The sequence below is a fragment of the Lithobates pipiens genome, unplaced genomic scaffold (genome assembly GCF_037356315.1).
Source record: "Lithobates pipiens isolate NorthernLeopardFrog02 unplaced genomic scaffold, aLitPip1_a1.2 Scaffold_28, whole genome shotgun sequence".
Taxonomy (NCBI): domain Eukaryota; kingdom Metazoa; phylum Chordata; class Amphibia; order Anura; family Ranidae; genus Lithobates; species Lithobates pipiens.
This window is the reverse complement of record NW_027507789.1, coordinates 3,727,161-3,751,923: the sequence shown is the minus strand read 5'-3', so window position 1 is coordinate 3,751,923 and position 24,763 is coordinate 3,727,161. Positions and strand designations below refer to the sequence as shown.

Sequence of the window (24,763 nt, the reverse complement as noted above, 5' to 3'; positions counted from 1 at the left end):
AGGTCCTCCATGTATGATGATGGTGGGGGGTGGTGTTCTTGGGGTCATAGGTCCTCCATGTATGACGGTGGGGGATGGTGTTCTTGGGGTCATAGGTCCTCCATGTATGATGATGGTGGGGGATGGTGTTCTTGGGGTCATAGGACCTCCATGTATGACGGTGGGGGATGGTGTTCTTGGGGTCATAGGTCCTCCATGTATGACGGTGGGGGATGGTGTTCTTGGGGTCATAGGTCCTCCATGTATGACGATGGGGGATGGTGTTCTTGGGGTCATAGGTCCTCCAGGTATGACGGTGGGGGATGGTGTTCTTGGGGTCATAGGTCCTCCATGTATGACGATGGGGGATGGTGTTCTTGGGGTCATAGGTCCTCCAGGTATGACGGTGAGGCATGGTGTTCTTTGGGTCATAGGACCTCCATGTATGACGATGGGGGATGGTGTTCTTGGGGTCATAGGACCTCCATGTGTGAGGATGGGGGGTGGTGTTCTTGGGGTCATAGGACCTCCATGTGTGAGGATGGGGGGTGGTGTTCTTGGGGTCATAGGTCCCCCATGTATGATGGTGGGGATGGTGTTCTTGGGGTCATAGGACCTCCATGTATGATGGTGGGGGATGGTGTTCTTGGGGTCATAGGACCTCCATGTATGACGGTGGGGGATGGTGTTCTTGGGGTCATAGGTCCTCCATGTATGACGATGGGGGATGGTGTTCTTGGGGTCATAGGACCTCCATGTATAATGGTGGGGGATGGTGTTCTTGGGGTCATAGGTCCTCCATGTATGATGATGGTGGGGGGTGGTGTTCTTGGGGTCATAGGTCCTCCATGTATGATGATGGTGGGGGGGTGGTGTTCTTGGGGTCATAGGTCCTCCATGTATGATGATGGTGGGGGGTGGTGTTCTTGGGGTCATAGGTCCTCCATGTATGACGGTGGGGGGTGGTGTTCTTGGGGTCATAGGACCTCTATGTATAATGGTGGGGGATGGTGTTCTTGGGGTCATAGGTCCTCCATGTATGATGATGGTGGGGGGTGGTGTTCTTGGGGTCATAGGTCCTCCATGTATGATGATGGTGGGGGGTGGTGTTCTTGGGGTCATAGGTCCTCCATGTATGATGATGGTGGGGGGTGGTGTTCTTGGGGTCATGGGTCCTCCATGTATGACGGTGGGGGGTGGTGTTCTTGGGGTCATAGGTCCTCCATGTATGACGGTGGGGGGTGGTGTTCTTGGGGTCATAGGACCTCTATGTATAATGGTGGGGGATGGTGTTCTTGGGGTCATAGGTCCTCCATGTATGATGATGGTGGGGGGTGGTGTTCTTGGGGTCATAGGTCCTCCATGTATGATGATGGTGGGGGGTGGTGTTCTTGGGGTCATAGGTCCTCCATGTATGATGATGGTGGGGGGGTGGTGTTCTTGGGGTCATAGGTCCTCCATGTATGATGATGGTGGGGGGTGGTGTTCTTGGGGTCATAGGTCCTCCATGTATGACGGTGGGGGGTGGTGTTCTTGGGGTCATAGGACCTCTATGTATAATGGTGGGGGATGGTGTTCTTGGGGTCATAGGTCCTCCATGTATGATGATGGTGGGGGGTGGTGTTCTTGGGGTCATAGGTCCTCCATGTATGATGATGGTGGGGGGTGGTGTTCTTGGGGTCATAGGTCCTCCATGTATGATGATGGTGGGGGGTGGTGTTCTTGGGGTCATAGGTCCTCCATGTATGATGATGGTGGGGGGTGGTGTTCTTGGGGTCTTAGGTCCTCCATGTATGACGGTGGGGGATGGTGTTCTTGGGGTCATAGGACCTCCATGTATGACGGTGGGGGATGGTGTTCTTGGGGTCATAGGCAGCATTACTCCTCCTCCTCCAAACACGGTGAGTTGAGTTGATGCCAAAGATCTGGATTTCGGTCTCCTCTGACCACAACACTTTCCCCCGGTTCTCCTCGGAATCATTCAGATGTTCATTAGTGATCTTCAGACGGACCTGTATATGTGATTTCCTGAGCGGGGGGACCTGTATATGTGATTTCCTGAGCGGGGGGACCTGTACATGTGATTTCCTGAGCAGGAGGACCTTGCGGGGGCTGCAGGATTTCAGTCACGGTGTAGTGTGTTACCGATTGTTTTCTTGGTGACTATGGTCCCAGCTGAGATCATTGACAAGATCCTCCCGTGTAGTTCTGGGCGGATTCCTCACCGTTCTCATGATCATTGAACCTCCACAAGGTGCACGCGCGGGTCCAGCAGGCTCGATATCCACCGGCCACTCGCGATCGCGGTACAGAGAGGCAGAACGGGGATCTGCCTATGTAAACAACGCAGATCCCCCATTCTGACAGCATGGAGATCTTCTGTTCCTAGTGATCAGGAACAGCGATCTCTGTGTTGCCCCAGTGGGCCCATCCCCCCCCCACACAGAACACACCCCGGGAACACAGTTAACCCTTTAAGCGCCCCATCCCTCCGAGCTCGCGCGCAGAAGTGCACACGTATGTAAACCGTGTTCGCACCACCCATGTGAGGTATTGCCGCGAATGTTAGAGCGAGAGCAATAATTCTACCACTGGACTTCCTCTGTAACTCTAAACGGGTAACCTGTAAAGGTGTTTAAAACGTCGAGTTTGCCGCCATTCCACGAAAGTGCGCAATTTTTAAAGTGTGACATGTTGGGGATCTATTTGGCATAATCTCATCTTTCATTTTATAAAAAAAAATTGTGTGTGTATGTATATATATATGTGTGTGTGTGTGTGTGTGTGTGTATATATATATATATATTTCATTATTATATTCATTAAAATGTATTTTTTCCAAACGGACTACATTTGAAAACCACTGTGCAAATACCATGTGACATACAAAAATTGCAACAATTGCCATTTGATCACTTTGGGGTCTCTGCTAAAATATATATATATAAAATTAAAAATTATATATATATATATATATATATATATATATATATATATATATATATATATATATATATATATATATATATAATATATAATTTTTTTTAGCAGAGACCCCAAGGAAATAAAATGGCAATTGTTGCAATTTTTGTATGTCACATGGTATTTGCACAGTGGTTTTCAAATGCAGTCTTTTGTAAAAAATAAATTTTAATGAATATAATAATAAATTAATATATATATATATATATATATATATATATATATATATATATATATATATATATATATATATATATATATATATATATATATAGCAAAAAAAAAAAAATTGTAAATAAAAAGTGCCAGAAAAGGGCTTGGTCTTCAGGTGGGTTAATGAGTGATGCAACGCACAAGAAGGGCGAAGTGTGAATGTTCAGGTTTAAGAATAAGGGTAAGGGTTAAAGCGTTTGTTACCCCAACACTTCATATTCCTGATATGTGGCTGCTGTACCGTGTACTTGTATTAGAAAATCTCCTGTTCTCTTTGTATTGCTTCCTTTATATGAAATCCCTGATGTTTCCTGCCAGTCCCCTTCCTATTAAAAAAAAAAACTGACCACACTAAGCATGAGAGCACATCGTGGTCAGTTTTCTAGCCAAGCTAAGAACTCAGCGTGCTCTCCTCCAATAATCAAACTTGTCCTGACACGCCCCCCCCCCCTCCCCCACTGCATAGTCATTCACTGGGAAGCTCAGTGTGCTGCTGCTTCTCCTCCCCCAGCTCTTATGCAGCTGAAAAAAGAGGGGATGTGATCACTTGTAAAAAAAAGGGGGAGAAAAGGGTATTTATAATGTATTTTTATATCTATACAAAAAGGTTCATTTCTATTTTAAACTGAATAGGTTGTTTTACAAGGCGGGTCGTTTACAATCACTTTAAAGGTTTTACCTTTTACAAACCTTGGAAGGATCAGTTGTGTCTAATAGGGATCGCTGTGGACCCATTAATGTCAGAGCATTCCGTGATTCCGCCTACCGCTTTCATATCATCATATAAATGGCTGGTGGAAGGTTTCTCACTCCGCAAACCTTCCTTGTCTCTGTGCAGTCTGTGAGTAATTACTTAGAGAGGACACTAGAGGTCACCCACGCACATCCTCCTCCTCCTCCTCCTCCTCCTCCTCCAGCATCTGGTCCTCTTCAGCATCCCTCTGCATCTCCACTGATGATTCTCCAATGGTTTGTAAGCTTCCAGGCGAGTGTCAGCGCTGCCTCCCTCCCTCCTCCTCCTCCTCCTCCTACGTCTGCCTCTTATTCACTCTCTCCCTGTGCCATGTAGTTATTCTTCTCCCTCCTCCAGCCAATGCCTCATCCAGGGGGGCTCCGCGTACACACCTAGAGCCGGCCGGGGGGACCTTCCCAAGCGATGACGATGGAGAAGGAACGCAGGGCGTCAAAGCAGTACGGATCTCTGGAATCCACCGCGTGGAAGCCCACCGAGCAAGCTACAGGTAGGTGCCTGCATAGGTGGAGGACTCCCGGCATCCTCAAGCCCCTTGCTTGCGGTCACCCATTCATACCCTCACGGGTACTGCGTATGAAGTGGGTGGAATTTGGCGAGACTCCTATTTATCGCTTTCCACTATATCCATAATATGAATTGATTAAATCGGGATTAGATAAAATGTATTGGGTCGTCTTCAAACTATGACAAGTTTCTGCAGATGCGGGTATACTATATACCTGGGTAGCTATCGTTCGTTCGTTTAATCAATCAATCGATCGATCTATCACTAAGCCCCATTGATAATGAAAAAGTCAATTTTTGCTACTTTGTATAAAAAGTTCACAGTCTCAAAATGTTACCAATTATGTACTCTATCTATCTATCTATCTATCTATCTATCTATCTATCTATCTATCTATCTATCTATCTAACAATAGCTCTATCTATCTATCTATCTGTCTATCTAATATCTACCGTATCTAATCTCTCTATCTCTCTATTCTATCTTTCTATCATTTGATCTATCCATCTATCTATCTCCATCTTTATCTAAGCTATCTAAGTCATTTTTTTTCTATAAAAAGCTCAAATTTTAAGTGTTGCCAATTATGTACTCTCCTATCTATCTATCTATCTATCTATCTATCTATCTATCTATCTATCTATCGTTAGATCAAACAATAGATAGATAAATTAAATGATAGACAGATCATTCTGTCTATCATTTGTTCTATTGTTAGATACAGAGATAGATACAGAGATAGATAGATAGATAGATAGATCAAACAATAGCTCTATCTATCTATCTATCTATCTATCTCTATCTATCTATCTATCTATCTATCTATCTATCAAACGATAGATAGCTCAAATGATAGACTTATCTATCTATCATTTGAGCTATCTATTTCTGTGTATCACCAAGTCCGAGTGATAATGAACAAGTCAATTTTTGCTACTTTGTATAAAAAGCTCACACTCCCAAAGTGTTACCAATTATGTACTCTATCTCTATCTATCTATGTATCTATCTTTCTATCATTTGATCTATCTATCTATCTATCAATTGCCAAGCTCCATCGATAATGAAAAAGTATTTTTTTCTATAAAAAGTTCACACTCTCAAAGTGTTACCAATTATGTACTCTATATATCTATTGTCTGGTCTATCTATCTATCTATCTATCTATCTATCTATCTATCTATCTATCTATCTATCTATCGTTAGATCACACAATAGATAGATTAAATGATAGGTAGATAGATAGACAGACAGATAGATAGATAGATCAAATGATAGATCATTCTATCTATCTATCTATCATTTGATCTATTGTTAGACAGAATGATCAATCTATTGTTTGACCTATCTATCTATCATCTATCAAACAATAGATCAAACAATAGATAGCTCAAAGGATAGATAGATTTATCTATCTATTGTTTGAGCTATCTATTTCTATCTATCACTAAGCCCCATTGACAATGAAAATGTTAATGCTTGCTACTTTGTATAAAAAGCTCACACTCACAAAAGTGTTGCCAATTGTTTATTCTATCTATCTATCTATCGTGTGATCTCTCTCTCTCTCTCTCTCTCTCTCTCTCTCTCTCTCTCTCTCTCTCTCTCTCTCTCTCTATCTATATCTATATCTATATCTATATCTATATATATATATAATCTCCCCCTCTCTCTCTCTCTCTCTCACTAAGCATCATGGATAATGAAAAAGTAAATTTTCGCTTTCTTGTACAAAAAGCTCACACTCCCCAATTTAACCTCTTGACCTCTTGGAAGGTTTTACCCCTCTTCGTGACCATTTTTTTGCCATTCTGCACTGCACTACATTGCCATTGCACAGTAATGTAACGCTGTACCCAAATGGAATTTATATCATTTTTTTTTTTTTTTTTTAACACAAATAAAGCTTTCTTTTTGGCAGTATTTGAACACCACTGTGTTTTTTATTATATATACAAAAAAAGACTGAACATTTAAAAAAAAAAAATAAATAAATTATATATATATATATATATATATATATATATATATATATATATATATATATATATATATATATATATATATATATATATATATATATATATATATATATATATATATTTTTTTTTTTTTTTTTTTTTTCTACTTTCTGTTATAAAACATATTCAATAAAATCAAAAAGCCAAAATGTCTTTTGCTACATGTCGCAAGTGCTGGCCGTGATCGGGGGAGGGTCCGGCTAACATTGTATTTTTGGGGACACTCGTATAGTTCTGATCAGGATACTGATTCTTACAGACGCTATACTAGTAAGGCTTCATGTACGCTTGTCCGTGATGTACTACGGCCGTGGGAAACCGCAGAGCACATTAAAATTGCCCATTTCACCACGTTTTTTCCGTTTCTGGCGGCCAGCAATCAAAACAAGAGGAAGGTTGAGGGAAGGTGAAGCTCCTCTAATTGCAGCAGCTCCTAAGCGATGCCAACTCAAGTTTAGGGGCTGTAGTGTAGATGAAGCCTGATGGTGGTTCTAGTGTGGTGGGTAATCTGGCACTGACACTGGGTGGGAGAGAAACTGTCACTGACTTCACTAGTGACACTGATACAGTGATCAGTGATAATACTGGACCCGGTACTAATGACACTTGCTGGGTGGTCAGGAGTGCAATCAAGGGGCTAACTGTGTGCCTAACAAGGGTATAAGCGCTGATTTTAGGCATTGATCATCTGTCTGGAGACTTTTCTTGCCTTCGTTTCTGAACAGTAACTGAAAGCAGAGAGAAATCCAGCCATATTTCTGTGCTGTGATTGGCCACAGCCAATCAGCAGGTTTACAGTCTAATTAGCAGTAACCTGCTGATAAACTCATGCTGTGTCCAATCACAGCACAGGTCAGCAGGGGGCGCACACGTGTGCCACTAAACCAGGAAGTTAATCGTGACATGATTGCTTCCTTCCTCCCCCTCCTTCCTTGATTTCCACCTTCCATTCCTCCCCTTCCACAATTTCTTCCTTCCTTTAATTTCTTATATTCTTCCATTCCTTTCTTTCTTCCTTCTTTTCCTTCATTCATTGATTTTTTTCCCTTCCTTTTCCTTTTTTGTTTCCTTTCTCGATTTTTTTTTTTCCTTTTCTTTCCTTTCTTCCTTCTTTCCTTTCCTTCCTCAATTTCTTCCTTTCCTTCCTTCCTCGATTTCTTCTTTTATTTTCTTTTGTTTTCTTTTCCCTTTCCCTTTTCCTTTCCCTTCCTTCCTCGATTTCTACTTTTCTTCCTTTCTTTTCTTTCTTCTTTCCCTTCCTTCCTCGATTTCTTCCTTTCCTTTTGTTCCTCAAATTCTTTCCTTTCCCTTTCCTTTCTTGATTTCTTCCTTTCTAGCTTCTTTCCCTTCCTTCCTTCCTTCCTTCCTCAATTTCTTCTTTCCTTTCCTTTACTTCCTTCTTTCTCTTCCTTCTTTCTCTTCCTTGCTTGATTATTACTTTTGTTCCTTTCTTCCTTCTTTCCCTTCCTTGATTTATTCTTTTCTTTTTTCTTTTCTTTTGTTTTTGCTTTCCCTTCCTTTCTTCCTTGATTTATACTTTTATTCCTTTCCTTTCTTTCCCTTCCTTCGTTCCTCAAATTCTTCTTTTCTTTCCCTTTTCTTCCTTTCCTTTCTTCCTTCTTTCCCTTCCTCAATTTTGTCTTTTCTTCCCTTTCCCTTTTTTCTTTCCCTTTCCCTTTTTTTCTTTCCCTTTCCTTCCTTGATTTTTTTCTTTTCTTACTTTTCTTTTTTTCTCTTTTTTTTTTTTTTTTTTTTTTCCTTCCTTCCTTTGGTTTATTCCTTCTTTCCCTTCCTTCCATGATTTCTTCCTTCCTTCCTTTCCCTCCCTCTCTACACCATGTATTACTTCCTTCCTTCCTTTCCGTCCTTCTCTACACCATGCATCCCTTCCCTTTCCTCTGTCTCTACACCATGCATTCTTTTCTTCCTTCCTTTCCCTCCCTCTCTACACCATGCATTTTCTATTCCTTCCTTGCTTTGTACACCATGCATTCCTTCCTTCCTTCCTTTCCCTCCCTCTCTACACCATGCATTCCTTCCTTTTCCTCCCTCTCTACACCATGCATTCCTTCCTTTTCCTCCCTCTCTACACCATGCATTCCTTCCTTTTCCTCCCTCTCTACACCATGCATTCCTTCCTTTTCCTCCCTCTCTACACCATGCATTCCTTCCTTTTCCTCCCTCTCTACACCATGCATTCCTTCCTTCCTTGCTTGCTTTGTACACCATGCATCCCTTCCCTTTCCTCCCTCTCTACACCATGCATTCCTTCCTTCCTTTTCCTTCCTCTCTACACCATGCATTCCTTCCTTCCATGCGCTCTGTTGACACCCCCCACCCATCCCCACCAGGCGCATTGAGGTTGGCGTTCTTTGTATTGTGCGGCTCTGCGAGTTTCCTTCATTCATAAAAAGACTCCTTGGCGCTGGTCAGGTGGCCGTTCCATTCATGGAATTGTCACACGTCCCCGCTGGGGGTTTAACCCTGTGCTGCAATGTCTGGTGGCGGGGGCGGGGGACGCCCTCTGCAGAAATACTCATCTAGTGGGTGGATGTCGCCGGGTACAGCGCCGCTCACCTGATCTGTGTGCTGATTTAAACCCAATCACTAAAATCTCATAGAAGCTTTCACAGGTCCGCGTCATTTTCAATGGTTTTTAAATCTGCGGCTTTCATTAAAATCATTTCTGGCGATCCCGCCATGGAAGTCCTTATTCAGGCACTTCCTGTTATAGGATGACAACACTCTGTCCCTGTCATTTGTTCTTTGTCACAGGCTGGAGACTACAAGCAGCCATACTGACACACATTGCACAGACATGGTCACTGTTGTCACCATCAGGAACCCCCGCCCTGAGAAAGGCCATGCATCCAGCGCTGGAAAAATAGCTGCAAAGAGGATGCAGGAGATCAGCAGCAGAAAAGGCTGAATTCTGGGTGTGTTTCTGGGGATACAGAGCTGGTGAAATCTTGTAGAAGATGCTCTAGCAATGGACTGGAGTGTCTTCTTGCAAGATTTGGTCTGCACTGCATGCAAGTACTTTTTACACCCGCTAACAGTAGGTGATGTGTAAGCACTCCCGATCCCTGGCTCTTGCTGTGCTGTAACATAAGGTGAGACTCTGATCTAAGGGGGGGCTCCTATGTAAGAGGGCACTCTGATGAAAGTGGAGACTGATATAAGAGGGGACTCTGATCTAGGAGGAGATGCCCGTGTAAGAGGGGACTCTGATCCAAGAGGAGATGCCCGTGTAAGAGGGGACTCTGATCTAAGAGGAGATGCCCGTGTAAGAGGGGACTCTGATCCAAGAGGAGATGCCCGTGTAAGAGGGGACTCTGATCCAAGAGGAGATGCCCGTGTAAGAGGGGACTCTGATCCAAGAGGAGATGCCCGTGTAAGAGGGGACTCTGATCTAAGAGGAGATGCCCGTGTAAGAGGGGACTCTGATCCAAGAGGAGATGCCCGTGTAAGAGGGGTCTTTGATCTAAGAGGAGATGCCCGTGTAAGAGGGGTCTCTGATCTAAGAGGAGATACCCGTGTAAGAGGGGTCTTTGATCTAAGAGGAGATACCCGTGTAAGAGGGGTCTTTGATCTAAGAGGAGATGCCCGTGTAAGAGGGGTCTTTGATCTAAGAGGAGATGCCCGTGTAAGAGGGGACTCTGATCTAAGAGGAGATGCCCGTGTAAGAGGGGACTCTGATCTAAGAGGAGATGCCCGTGTAAGAGGGGTCTTTGATCTAAGAGGAGATGCCCGTGTAAGAGGGGACTCTGATCTAAGAGGAGATGCCCGTGTAAGAGGGGTCTTTGATCTAAGAGGAGATGCCCGTGTAAGAGGGGTCTCTGATCTAAGAGGAGATACCCGTGTAAGAGGGGTCTTTGATCTAAGAGGAGATGCCCGTGTAAGAGGGGTCTTTGATCTAAGAGGAGATGCCCGTGTAAGAGGGGACTCTGATCTAAGAGGAGATGCCCGTGTAAGAGGGGTCTTTGATCTAAGAGGAGATGCCCGTGTAAGAGGGGACTCTGATCTAAGAGGAGATGCCCGTGTAAGAGGGGTCTTTGATCTAAGAGGAGATGCCCGTGTAAGAGGGGACTCTGATCTAAGAGGAGATGCCCGTGTAAGAGGGGACTCTGATCTAAGAGGAGATACCCGTGTAAGAGGGGACTCTGATCCAAGAGGAGATGCCCGTGTAAGAGGGGACTCTGATCTAAGAGGAGATGCCCGTGTAAGAGGGGACTCTGATCTAAGAGGAGATGCCCGTGTAAGAGGGGACTCTGATCTAAGAGGAGATACCCGTGTAAGAGGGGTCTTTGATCTAAGAGGAGATGCCCGTGTAAGAGGGAACTCTGATCTAAGAGGAGATACCCGTGTAAGAGGGGACTCTGATCCAAGAGGAGATGCCCGTGTAAGAGGGGACTCTGATCTAAGAGGAGATGCCCGTGTAAGAGGGGACTCTGATCTAAGAGGAGATGCCCGTGTAAGAGGGGACTCTGATCTAAGAGGAGATACCCGTGTAAGAGGGGACTCTGATCCAAGAGGAGGGGGGGATTTCTTCTGAACAAAAGTGGAGTTACTCTTTAATGGAGAACTCCAAATGTAAACAGAGGGGCACAGGGTTAGACCCCCTGCCAGGAGGGAAAAAGAATAGAGCACTGCCATCCTATGACAGGAAGTGCACCCAGATATATTGGTTTGTGGGGGGGGGGGGGGGGGGCGATGGGGCTGCGGACCCTTTTACTGGCTGGCGGAGCGGTCCATGATGAATCGGCAACACATCACAGATTGGGAAATAGGTGTGTGGCCTCAGACCGCGCTGTCCACTGATCGGTTCTGTATTTTCCTGTCTGGTGACAGATTTTCCCTCATCCTAATAATCGTTGGGCCTTGGGGAGCTCCGAGATCGGGGGGATCGCAGAGCCTCAGCGGCGTCCGTTCTAAACCTGAAAACCATCGAAATCCGACACTACGGGGAAATCGGCGCAATTCTTGCAACAATGTAACGTGTAATATTATGTAGATATTCTGTGCCGTCATTGGTTGCCGGGGTCCTCCCTACTTTCAGATTCTCCGTCGCGCTGCTGGAGGGAAAAAAAACACCCCAATCTTTGCAACAATGTAACGTGCGCAATATTATTATTTATTATTCTTTAAATATTTTTGTTGCATTTTTCTACTTGTTTATGACAGTTCATGTGGAGCCAATGGGCGGCCTTTTCTTTTTTTAGGAAGGCTTCTTGTTTTTTCAGATTTTTTTAAAAGGTACATTTTTATAGTTTTGTTTTATTATTATTTTGCAAACAAATACAAAAGGCGCAAAAGTATCCAGTGTTGTTTTTCTGATGTCACATGACTTAATAATAAATATTAAATATATGCATATAATATATTTATAATATATAAATATAAAAATAAAATTATTATTGAACCATTTGATGAAAATTATATCCCGGTACAGCGAATCAGTAATCCAACCTGCGGGCCCTCCAGCTGTTGCAGAACTACAAGTCCCAGCATCCCCCAGCTTTTGGGAGTCAGGCTTGTAACGGGTCAGCCTTGCAATGCCTCATGGGACTTGTGGTGCCACAACAGCTGGAGGGCCGCCAGGTTGCCCCGAACCTTTCTAGATTTCACTTTTTTACTTTTTTTTTTTTTTTTTTTTTTTTTTAAGGTGATGATGTCATTTCCATGGCCGACTCCACGACCACCGTGGATGATATTGAAGATGAGCTGTTCAAGATTGAAAGGATCCGAGAGATCCTGGTGAGAAGAGAGTCGGAGCTGAGATACATGTGAGTAATAATTGGAGGTGATCTGTCATTAGAAAATATTGTCTAAATATAGGAGCCCAGAAAACCTCGGAGATCTTTGTGTATTTCCTCCAGATCTGTGCAGTCATCCCGTGTGAGACTTCCTGTAATAAAGACCGCCCACCGCTGATCTCTCTCCTTGTGCAGGGGGGCTGGTCTTGTCTCCGCCCCCTCCTGTAGTTCTCTGCATGTAGCCTGTAGTGGGTGGAGCCTTCTTGGTCCCTCCCACAGTTCTGCTCTCCCTGTTTGTGCAGGGTGCCTGGTCTTGTCTCCACCCCCTCCTGTAGTTCTCTGCAGGCAGCCTGTAGTGGGTGGAGCCTGCTGGCCCCCTATCACAGCTCTGCTCTCCCTGCTTGTTCAGGGTGACTGGTCTAGTCTCCGCCCCCTCCTGCAGTTTTCTGCAGGCTGTGTAGTGGGTGGAGCCTTCTGGGCCCCTCCCACAGCTCTGCTCTCACTGTTTGTGCAGGGTGCCTGGTCTTGTCTCCGCCCCCTCCTGTAGTTTTCTGCCGGCAGCCTGTAGTGGGTGGAGCCTGCTGGGCCCCTCCTACAGCTCTGCTCTCTCTCCTTGTGCAGGGGGACTGGTCTGGTCTCCGCCCCCCTCCTGTAGTTTTCTGCAGGCATCCTACATTGGGTGGAGCCAGCTGAGCCCCTCCCACAACTGTGGTTTCTGCACAGTGATGATGTCACTACCACTTGTACAAGGTAATATCTGGGTTTGTAACGGCATTTGGTGCACACAAAGTCTCTTTGTATCCTTTGTGACTGTTAACCGCTTGCCACTACTTTTACTGTGGACGGGCGGCACATAGGGTTGCCACCTGTCCGGGATTCACCCGGACTAGAAAGGAAATTACCCCAATGGGGACGTTATAGGCAGGTTAGGGTATTTTGAGAGAATATTACAAAAGGTATCAAATATAACAACGTTTATTCCTCACATTAGGTAAAAACCAAGCCTAAAAAAGAAGGACAGTATAATACAATAGGAGCCTAGCATGATGGTGTAAATACAAAACAAGCAGCCAATTGGTAAGGTGGGCTGGAGCACCGGGCCGGCCAAGATGGCATAACGGGCTTCAAGGTGTTCACAGCTAAACCCGAACCCAACGCATTTTGGAAAAGTTTTGTACATTCAGGGGGGAAGAAAAGGGAGCACAACATCTATAAATACAATAAGAAAACAATCGGTACAACATTCAATGAGTACGATTAACACCCGGACCGCAGTATGGCGGAATCAAAGTCATGTGCATTGATGGAGGATTCCAGCAGGACGCAGGTAGGTAGCCAAATACAAACCAACTCCGTGCCACATACGGGGGCCGTAATCAGTCAGGACATTATAAATGACCCCCCGCTGAAAGGGGCCGGGGTAAATACAATTCGATATAGCAAAAAAAAACGCAATGAGAAAAAGAAAGGGAAAAGCACTACCCCTCCCCCCTCTTGGCGCTCACTTGATTAATCGGGAATGCAGCGATTGACTCGCAAACCCCTCCCCTCACGCGAACCATGGCCTTAGCTTATGCTGCGGTTACAGGTGCGGGGGAGGAGACCGAAGGCGAGCTGAATCCAGGAAGAGGCTGTTGCTGACAAAGCCGTTGCTTCTCCTCCCGGCCAATCGGGTCTCAGGACTCACTTCCTGATTGGCTGGGAGGAGAAGCAGGAAGAACTTAGCAAATATTAATTCACTAATGTCACACAACTGGGTGGGCTCAGGGCGCAGTACTCTGCAACCTGAGCCCACCCCTTTTTTAAGCCAATCAGAGGCTCTCACATGCAGCTGTGTGCGATGCAATGCGATTTCAGGCCATTCAGCCACCCACAAACAGGGCTGCTCTTTAAAGCGTGCAGGGCTGGCATTCACTCCTAAGGACATCCCCCCCCCCGGGCAGCGGGTCTGCGAGCGAGGGAGCTGCCAGGAAATAACACATGCACCCATAGGTGTGCGCAGCCCATTGCATTAGGATGGGCGCCCCAAAGCTCATTCACACACGCCTTTCTCTGCAGCCTCAGCTGCACTGCACAGGGAATGAATGGGAAGTGATCTGGGCTGAGCGGCATTCTGTTCATTCACAGACTGAAGCATAGTAAACAGTTTACCATGCTTCAGTTATGAATGAACACAGTGAGTGAGTGTGTTCACTGCTTTCCTTCCCCCACCCCCCATCCTGAAACATCCCTCGTAGCAGCTTGTGGGGAGAGGAGGGGAGCCAGCTTCACTGCGGGGCAGAGGGGGCAACACGGGGGGTGGGGGGGGAAGCCTGGGCAGTAGGGGGAATTAACACTGCATGTAGTGATTAGGGTGTGCCCAAGTACACCTGGCACACCCCCTGCGCACGCCTATGCTTGCACCATGCAATTTCCCTGCCGCTCTGTTTTGAAAATAGCGCAGGAACCGCCCCCAGTGATCAGACTGTACGTTGTAACTTTGTAGAAGGAGGAGGAGTCATTTCATCAGTCTCCTCCCCCAGTGATCAGACTGTACGTTGTAACTTTGTAGAAGGAGGAGGAGACATTTCCTCCGTCTCCCCTCCCCCAGTGATCAGACTGTACATTGTAACTGTGTAGAAGGAGGAGGAGTCATTTCCTGGACAGTCTCCCCTCCCCCAGTGATCAGACTGTACATTGTAGCAAATCAAAAGATGAAGATGCTGCAGCAGGGGCTGATCTACGTCAGACATTTGTGCACAGGCACCAGGATTTGCACCATGTCTGAGCTGACAATCACATTCCAGGAAGTAGATGTTAACCCCTGGATGATGCCTGAATAAAGATGGTGCCGAACTTCCGGAGGGAAAAGCAGGTGAAGGCACTGTCAGGACAGGCAGGGCTGTCTTTAATATTGATTGGACCCTCCCAAATCCACTTATCAACTATTAACGGGCAGTGGGGGCTCAAGGGGCAGCTGCCTTGGGCCCCACAACAATGACTGGACCCGGGGCAGCTGTCCCTTTTGCCCTGAGGACAGGCAATAAGTAGCGGGCAGTGCGACATATTCCCGCCCTTTCAGATGCCTTCGGGTCTCCTCATTGGAATGATGTCATTTGCGAGGAAGAAGGGTCCTGCAAAGTCGCCCCCCCCCCCATTGCAAGGAAAGGAGGAAATCTGTTCATTGGTTGTGCTGCATCATTGCAATCAAACGCCATCACTGCATTATCAATGGACGGGGTCGTTTTACCAATAAGCGATCGTTTTGGGTGGAGATCGTCGTGTTTTCGCAGTGCAGAAAATAAATACATGGGGGGAGGGGGGGACTTTGGAGCGGTAGTTGCTTTTGCAGGTAAAATCTGGCGCTGGTGTCACCGTTTGGCGAGGAAGGGGTTAATCCGGCGTCTGTCGGCTCGCTGCAGTGCAGGAGCGCAGGTGTGAGTCACAGAGAGATGAGTCACCGCTCGCCCCTAGAGGTTGCCTAGCAACCAACGCGTTGCAGGACAGCGAGGACCTGTCCGGCCTCATTAGCCGCGCGCTAACTAGACTTGTCAGGGCGTCGCGCGATGGGCGCTGCCGACGTCCCGTGGGGCGCTCTGCAGATCTTTCTTCCTCCCCTTCCAGAACCGCGTCTGCAGGACACGAGTTCTCCATTCCAAAATGTCATATAAAAAAATGACATCTATGATACAATCCATCAGTTACATTGTTACACTTTCTGTTCTTCTGAGTCTCGTCTGCAACATTGTAACGTTCCCGGCCTCAGATTTCCCACTTCCTGTAATGGGGTGACAACGCTGATCATTCTGCAGAGGAATCACATGGCAGCGTTGTCACCCTGTGCACAGGAAAGGCTTCTAATATTCTCCCCACTGATCACCAATGTAAGGAACATTCTTCTCACTGATCACCAATGTAAGGAACATTCTTCTCACTGATCACCAATGTAAGGAACATTCTTCCCACTGATCACCAATGTAAGGAACATTCTTCCCACTGATCACCAATGTAAGGAACATTCTTCTCACTGATCACCAATGTAAGGAACATTCTTCTCACTGATCACCAATGTAAGGAACATTCTTCTCACTGATCACCAATGTAAGGAACATTCTTCTCACTGATCACCAATGTAAGGAACATTCTTCTCACTGATCACCAATGTAAGGGACATTCTTCTCACTGATCACCAATGTAAGGGACATTCTTCTCACTGATCACCAATGTAAGGAACATTCTTCTCACTGATCACCAATGTAAGGAACATTCTTCTCACTGATCACCAATGTAAGGAACATTCTTCTCACTGATCATCAATGTAAGGAACATTCTTCTCACTGATCACCAATGTAAGGAACATTCTTCTCACTGATCACCAATGTAAGGAACATTCTTCTCACTGATCATCAATGTAAGGAACATTCTTCTCACTGATCACCAATGTAAGGAACATTCTTCTCACTGATCACCAATGTAAGGAACATTCTTCTCACTGATCACCAATGTAAGGGACATTCTTCTCACTGATCACCAATGTAAGGGACATTCTTCTCACTGATCACCAATGTAAGGGACATTCTTCTCACTGATCACCAATGTAAGGGACATTCTTCTCACTGATCACCAATGTAAGGAACATTCTTCCCACTGATCACCAATGTAAGGAACATTCTTCTCACTGATCACCAATGTAAGGGACATTCTTCTCACTGATCACCAATGTAAGGAACATTCTTCTCACTGATCACCAATGTAAGGAACATTCTTCTCACTGATCACCAATGTAAGGAACATTCTTCTCACTGATCACCAATGTAAGGAACATTCTTCCCACTGATCACCAATGTAAGGAACATTCTTCTCACCGATCACCAATGTAAGGAACATTCTTCTCACTGATCACCAATGTAAGGAACATTCTTCTCACTGATCACCAATGTAAGGAACATTCTTCTCACTGATCACCAATGTAAGGAACATTCTTCTCACTGATCACCAATGTAAGGAACATTCTTCCCACTGATCACCAATGTAAGGAACATTCTTCCCACTGATCACCAATGTAAGGAACATTCTTCTCACTGATCACCAATGTAAGGGACATTCTTCTCACTGATCACCAATGTAAGGGACATTCTTCTCACTGATCACCAATGTAAGGAACATTCTTCTCACTGATCACCAATGTAAGGAACATTCTTCTCACTGATCACCAATGTAAGGAACATTCTTCTCACTGATCACCAATGTAAGGAACATTCTTCCCACTGATCACCAATGTAAGGAACATTCTTCTCACCGATCACCAATGTAAGGAACATTCTTCTCACCGATCACCAATGTAAGGAACATTCTTCCCACTGATCACCAATGTAAGGAACATTCTTCTCACTGATCACCAATGTAAGGAACATTCTTCTCACTGACCACCAATGTAAGGAACATTCTTCCCACTGATCACCAATGTAAGGAACATTCTTCTCACCGATCACCAATGTAAGGAACATTCTTCTCACTGATCACCAATGTAAGGAACATTCTTCTCACCGATCACCAATGTAAGGAACATTCTTCCCACTGACCACCAATGTAAGGAACATTCTTCCCACTGATCACCAATGTAAGGAACATTCTTCCCACTGATCACCAATGTAAGGAACATTCTTCTCACTGATCACCAATGTAAGGAACATTCTTCCCACTGATCACCAATGTAAGGAACATTCTTCTCACTGATCACCAATGTAAGGAACATTCTTCCCACTGATCACCAATGTAAGGAACATTCTTCCCACTGATCACCAATGTAAGGAACATTCTTCTCACTGATCACCAATGTAAGGAACATTCTTCCCACTGATCACCAATGTAAGGAACATTCTTCCCACTGATCACCAATGTAAGGAACATTCTTCTCACTGATCACCAATGTAAAGAACATTCTTCTCACTGACCACCAATGTAAGGAACATTCTTCTCACTGATCACCAATGTAAGGAACATTCTTCTCACTGATCACCAATGTAAGGAACATTCTTCTCACTGATCACCAATGTAAGGAACATTCTTCTCACTGATCACCAATGTAAGGAACATTCTTCTCACTGATCACCAATGTAAGGAACATTCTCAGATATAGTAATTATTAGCGGGGGTTCCCTGAGACCTGAAAGTTATGTTGAAGAAGGTGGCAGCGGACATCTTACTACACCTAACTACGTCTTGAATTTAGGACTAATTTTAGCAATAAACTGAGTGGATATAAATAAATATACTATATTGACATCTGTGATGCTGTTTTTAATGTTACTTATTGAAAGAAGCTGGACGCCAGTAGTAGGAAGGTTGCGGTGGCCATCTTTGTACACCATGCGCTGCTTAGCGCTAAACCTTTAGGCTTTCAAAAAGAGACATCCAAACAGCATCACAGAACTCCTAAATTGAAGACGTAGCTGGGTGTAGTAAGATGTCCGCTGCTGACTTCAGACTGCAGGTGTTCTTTCAGATTGGCAAACGCCATAGCTCCCAACTGTCCCTGATTTGGAACAAAGTCCTTCTGTCCCTCATTCCACTTCATTTGTCCCACATTGTGGTCTGATCTATATAGTTGTACAGTTGCGGCTGGTGCTCAGAATTTTTTTGGGGGGGTGCAAACAAACGGAAAAATTCTGGGGAAAAAAACTTAAATTGCTACATCACGGTGCCCATCAAATGCTGCCACTGTGCCCATAAAACGCTGCCACTGTGCCCATAAAACGCTGCCACTGTGCCCATAAAACGCTGCCACTGTGCCCCATCAAACGCTGCCACTGTGCCCCATCAAACGCTGCCACTGTGCCCATCAAACGCTGCCACTGTGCCCATCAAACGCTGCCACTGTGCCCATCAAACGCTGCCACTGTGCCCAACAAACGCTGCCACTGTGCCCAACAAACGCTGCCACTGTGCCCAACAAACGCTGCCACTGTGCCCAACAAACGCTGCCACTGTGCCCAACAAACGCTGCCACTGTGGCCAACAAACGCTGCCACTGTGCCCAACAAACGCTGCCACTGTGGCCAACAAACGCTGCCACTGTGCCCCATTAAATAGTGCCACTGTGCCCCATTAAATAGTGCCACTGTGCCCCATCAAATAGTGCCACTGTGCCCATCAAAAGTTGCACTGTGACCCCCCCCCCCCCCGCCTGCTCGCCATCTGCCCGGCACTTACCCTATCTCAGTGGCGGGTCAGGCAGCAGGTAACAGTGCCGAGAGGTGGGACCTTGCAGCAGGTCAGACAGCGGCTCCTGTGCCCTCCATGCATCTCCTCCCCCTCCTCCTGGCGTCCAATCGCACCTGACGCACCTGATTGGCTAAGAGGCGTTTCAGTGCTAGGAAAGCAAATATTAATTTGCTTTTCTAACACACCTGGGTGGACTGCAAGCGCAATGCTTTGCGCTCGCAGTTCACCTTTTTTAAAGTCTATTGGAGCCTCTGGCTCTAATCAGGTGCTTAAAAAATGCACCCCCGCCACTGTAATTCAGGCACCCGACGTCAGAAAAGGGTCCGGAAGCCTGAATGGGGGGGGGGGGGGGGGGGCGCCGGCAGCCATGGATAGATTCATACAATGCTTGAATCTATCCTTTATTCATAGAGGGGGGTGGCTGGAGAGAGGGGGCGGCGCCCTTAATAGACGCACCGCCCCTCTAGTTGTATATAAAATGCACTTTTTATCTTTCAAAAAGTGTTTCCCAGCGCTAAACCTTTCATCCACTTTCATCAAATTGTTGCATTTGTACATTTCAAAAGCCAATATAAAGGAACAATAGTGGTAAAAAATAAATAAAAACTTCTGTGTTTAATCATTATTTAAAAAATAATTCTCCTTTAAGGGGGCGTGACAGGGGGTGTGTCCTATGCCTACTAGCCTTTTGCTAATAGGTGTCGCTCATTCCCATCTCAAAAAGTTGGGAGGTGTGCAAAACCAGGTGCCGGTGGCACGCACGCGCAGCTGACGAAACGTCACTTCCGTTGCCTTACCCGGCGGGTTCGCCCCTGACGTCCTCCTTATCAACTGACGATGTCATTGGTTGTTGGGAGGCCAGCGAATAGAAGGTTTGTAAGGAAAACCCTAAACCTAAAAGGTTCATCCACCCTCTGCCTTCTGTACAACTCTTGTCATTTTTGGAAGAATTTTGCCAAAGGAACCCCTGAAGAAAACGTAAAGTCGCCCCCCAGGTTGGGGTACCCTGACTGAGCTCTAGGGCAGCGGGGGAGGGTCATTTAGAACTCCCAGCTGTAACTTCGTAACAAATCTGCCCCATAATTTGCACACCTCCCAACTTTTCTGAGATGGGAATGAGGGACACCTATCAGCAAAAGTATGCAGGCATAGGACACACCCCTTGCCACGCCCCCCTTAAAGGAGAATTGTACAAAAAAAATAAGATTGGTTAAACTCACGAGTGCTTTTTACTATTATAACTTTATATTGGATTTTGGTATTTACAATCGCAGCAATTTAGAAATTGGATGAAAGGTTTAGCACTGGGAAACACTTTTTGATAGATAAAAAGTGCATTTTATATACAACTATAGAGATCAGAAAATGAGGGACAAATGAGGAGGAATGAGGGACAGAGAGACATTGCTCCAAATCCGGGACCGTCCTTCCAAATCCGGGACCGTCCTTCCAAATCCGGGACTGTCCCTCCAAATCCGGGACCGTCCCTCCAAATCCGGGACCGTCCCTCCAAATCCGGGACCGTCCCTCCAAATCCTGGACCGTCCCTCCAAATCCGGGACCGTCCCTCCAAATCCGGGACCGTCCCTCCAAATCCTGGACAGTCCCTCCAAATCCTGGACCGTCCCTCCAAATCCTGGACCGTCCCTCCAAATCCTGGACCGTCCCTCCAAATCCTGGACCGTCCCTCCAAATCCTGGACCGTCCCTCCAAATCCTGGACCGTCCCTCCAAATCCTGGACCGTCCCTCCAAATCCTGGACCGTCCCTCCAAATCCGGGACCGTCCCTCCAAATCCGGGACCGTCCCTCCAAATCCGGGACCGTCCCTCCAAATCCGGGACAGTCCCTCCAAATCCGGGACAGTTGGGAGCTATGAATTTATCTCACTGCTTCTGTTTAAAGAGGAACTGCAGTCTGTTCACATAATTTGTAACAAAAACATATTTTGCCATTCTGAAGCTTCTCTCCAACCACTTTGCATATTGTTTTATATATTCTGTACTTGCCGAATATGCTGCAGAAATCTCCCTCCACTGAGTCCGGCTGCAGCCATTTTAACTGTGGGCAGCTGAAGCTGCCGCTTGTTCACTTGCTGGATTTACACAGACACACACCCCCAGCTCTGCAGCTCTCATTGGCCCTCTTATGACTCATCCCCCCCCCTCTTCCTGGCAAACTCTCAGGAGAGTGAGTGAGAGAGAGAGAGCTGTACATGATGTCATAGTCCTAGGATAATGACCAGACAGGAAACAGGAAGTGGGCTGTATAAGGGATTTACTGTCAGAAAAAAAATGTTTTACTATCCGAAGATAAAACAAGAAGAAGGGCAGAAGATTTAATAGATGGAAAGATGAGAGAATGACTGAAGGTCGCCTTTATTATTGCCTTGCTGTGTGCTAGAATTGATAAAGGTCCCCCAATGGTCGCCATGCTCTAACCGTCCGATTGTTGTGTGTGTGTCCAGGATGGACGATTTCAATCTGTGTGAAGAAATTACGAGGCTGAAGAAGGATCTGAAGAAACTTGTGGCCATTCCAGGTAAGAACCAAAACCTTATTCCCATGGTGGCAAATCCCCGTCCCGTATAAAGAAAAAAAAAAGATTAGGACCCCTCCCCTGCCAGTACTGTGTAAATCTTAAAGCGGAGGTCCACCCTAAAGTGGAGCTTCCGCTCATTGGAACCCTCCCCCCCTCCGGCGCCACAATTGGCACCTTTCAGGGGGAGGGGGGTGCAGGTACCTGTACAGTACAGGTATCTGCACCCACTTCCGGGATAGCTCTCTGCGGAAAGGGGCGTAGATTACGCCTCTTTCTGAAAGTCCCCCGCTGCCTGCTGGGAAACACACAGATCCCAGAGGCAGCGGGGACCGTCCTTATTGCGCAGCGCGACTCGCGCATGCGCAGTAGGGAACCGGGAAATGAAGCCGAAAGGCTCCACTTCCTGATTCCCATACCCAAGATGGCGGCGGCAGCACCCGAGAGATCGGCTTCGGGTGCCGACATTGCGGGCGCGCTGGGCGGGTAAGTGTCACCATTTTAAAAGTCAGCAGCTGCAGTATTTGTAGCTGCTGGCTTTAAAAAAAAAAAAACGTGGACTCCCGGCGGACTCCCGCTTTAAGACTGGATGGACAGAAAGAGAAATTCTTTGGAACAGCTCAACATATCTGTATTTTATCTCTGTATGTAGCCGATTGCCTGGGATTTGAAGGGTAGAAGATGTGTGCTGGGGGGGGGGTGATTTTTTGGGGGGAGGGGCATTTCTGCCAGGGGGATTTGGGGATGGGAGGGCAAAGATTTGTGCTGGGAAGGGGGATTCCAGCGGGGGGGGGGATTTTAAGGGTAGAAGATGTGTGCTAGGAGGGGTGATATTTTGGAGGGAGGGGCATTTCTGCTGGAGGGATTTGGAGATGGGGGGGCAAAGATTTGTGCTGGGAGGGGGGATTCCAGCAAGGGGATGGGGGGATTTTAAGGGTAGAATATGTGTGCTAAGAGGGGTGATTTTTTTTGGGGTGAGGGGCATTTCTTCTGGGGGGGATTTGGGGATGGGGGGGGCAAAGATTTGTGCTGGGAGGGGAGATTCCAGCGGGGGGGGGATTTTAAGGGTAGAAGACGTGTGCTAGGAGGGGTGATTTTTTTTGGGGCGAGGGGCATTTCTTCTGGGGGGATTTGGGGATGGGGGGGCAAAGATTTGTGCTGGGAGGGGAGATTCCAGCTAGGGGGGGATTTTAAGGGTAGAAGACGTGTGCTAGGAGGGGTGATTTCCAGCCAGGGGGTGGATTTGTACTGAGAGGAGAGGGAATTTTTGCTTAGGTGGTAAGCATGCAGATTAGTTCTGTTTTTTTTTTGGGGGGGGGGGGGGGGTTTGCTGACACATAATGGTCTCTAGATGAACTTGGTGTCAGCACTGCCTATACTTATGGGTGGAGATTATCAGCACTCGACACTCCGCTGCCACTTTGCAAACTGGCCAGCAGATGGCAGACCTAGCCCAGGACAACAGGTGGCAGACCTAGCTCAGGCTGCACACAGAGAGCTGGCTGGGCCTGCATTGGGCATCTGGGCTCTATGGTATAGCAGGGAGGTGTTCTGTAGTTCTGAAGTCCACAGAGATAGCTCATCAGCATCCAGCACCCCGCCTGTCACTCAGCAATATGCCCAGCAGGTGGAGGACCCGGCCCCGGATGTGGCAGGCGGTACGCAGAGAGCTGGTGGGCCAATGTACTGCATGGAGTAACGGGACGTTTCTTTTTCCAGAGAAGGAGAAGACGGAGGAGGACCATCAGAAGGAGGAGGAGCTTCTCCAGTCCATCAGCAAATTGGTGGAGACGCGGGATTTCCTAGTAGACGATGTGGAATTTGAGAGGTTACGGTAAGTGGTCCTGATCATGGTGGACGGGGGTCCCCCCAATCTTCTGCTGCTGGACCCCATCCAGTTATTCTGTGGAGGAACGGGAGATCATCATGAGACCATGTGCTGATGGGCCAACATCTCCACATGAGTTCAAAGTAGAACCACACAAAAGAGGATTAGTGTACATAACAGCTTCCCATCTCCCAGCTCCTGAGTGTACATAACAGCTTCCCATCTCCCAGCTCCTGAGTGTACATAACAGCTTCCCATCTCCCAGCTCCTGAGTGTACATAACAGCTTCCCATCTCCCAGCTCCTGAGTGTACATAACAGCTTCCCATCTCCCAGCTCCTGAGTGTACATAACAGCTTCCCATCTCCCAGCTCCTGAGTGTACATAACAGCTTCCCATCTCCCAGCTCCTGAGTGTACATAACAGCTTCCCATCTCCCAGCTCCTGAGTGTACATAACAGCTTCCCGTCTCCCAGCTCCTGAGTGTACATAACAGCTTCCCATCTCCCAGCTCCTGAGTGTACATAACAGCTTCCCATCTCCCAGCTCCTGAGTGTACATAACAGCTTCCCATCTCCCAGCTCCTGAGTGTACATAACAGCTTCCCGTCTCCCAGCTCCTGAGTGTACATAACAGCTTCCCAGCTCCTGAGTGTACATAACCGCTTCCCATCTCTCAGCTCCTGAGTGTACATAACAGCTTTCCGTCTCCCAGCTCCTGAGTGTACATAACAGCTTCCCATCTCCCAGCTCCTGAGTGTACATAACCACTTCCCGTCTCCCAGCTCCTGAGTGTACATAACAGCTTCCCATCTCCCAGCTCCTGAGTGTACATAACAGCTTCCCATCTCCCAGCTCCTGAGTGTACATAACAGCTTCCCATCTCCCAGCTCCTGAGTGTACATAACAGCTTCCCATCTCCCAGCTCCTGAGTGTACATAACAGCTTCCCGTCTCCCAGCTCCTGAGTGTACATAACCGCTTCCCGT

At 46.7% G+C, this 24,763-nt stretch overlaps 1 pseudogene across 1 annotated transcript in view; it reads left to right on the top strand.

Annotated features, from left to right (window-relative positions):
- Positions 1–3,860: 3,860 nt before the first annotated feature.
- Positions 3,861–24,763, top strand: part of LOC143935016 (bMERB domain-containing protein 1-like) — a 31,392-nt pseudogene continuing 10,489 nt past the window's right edge. The window contains exons 1-4 of the transcript XR_013263447.1: positions 3,861–4,415; positions 12,120–12,240; positions 21,879–21,952; positions 23,669–23,783. The product of XR_013263447.1 is annotated as a bMERB domain-containing protein 1-like (transcript). The remainder of the gene's footprint in view (positions 4,416–12,119; positions 12,241–21,878; positions 21,953–23,668; positions 23,784–24,763) is intronic.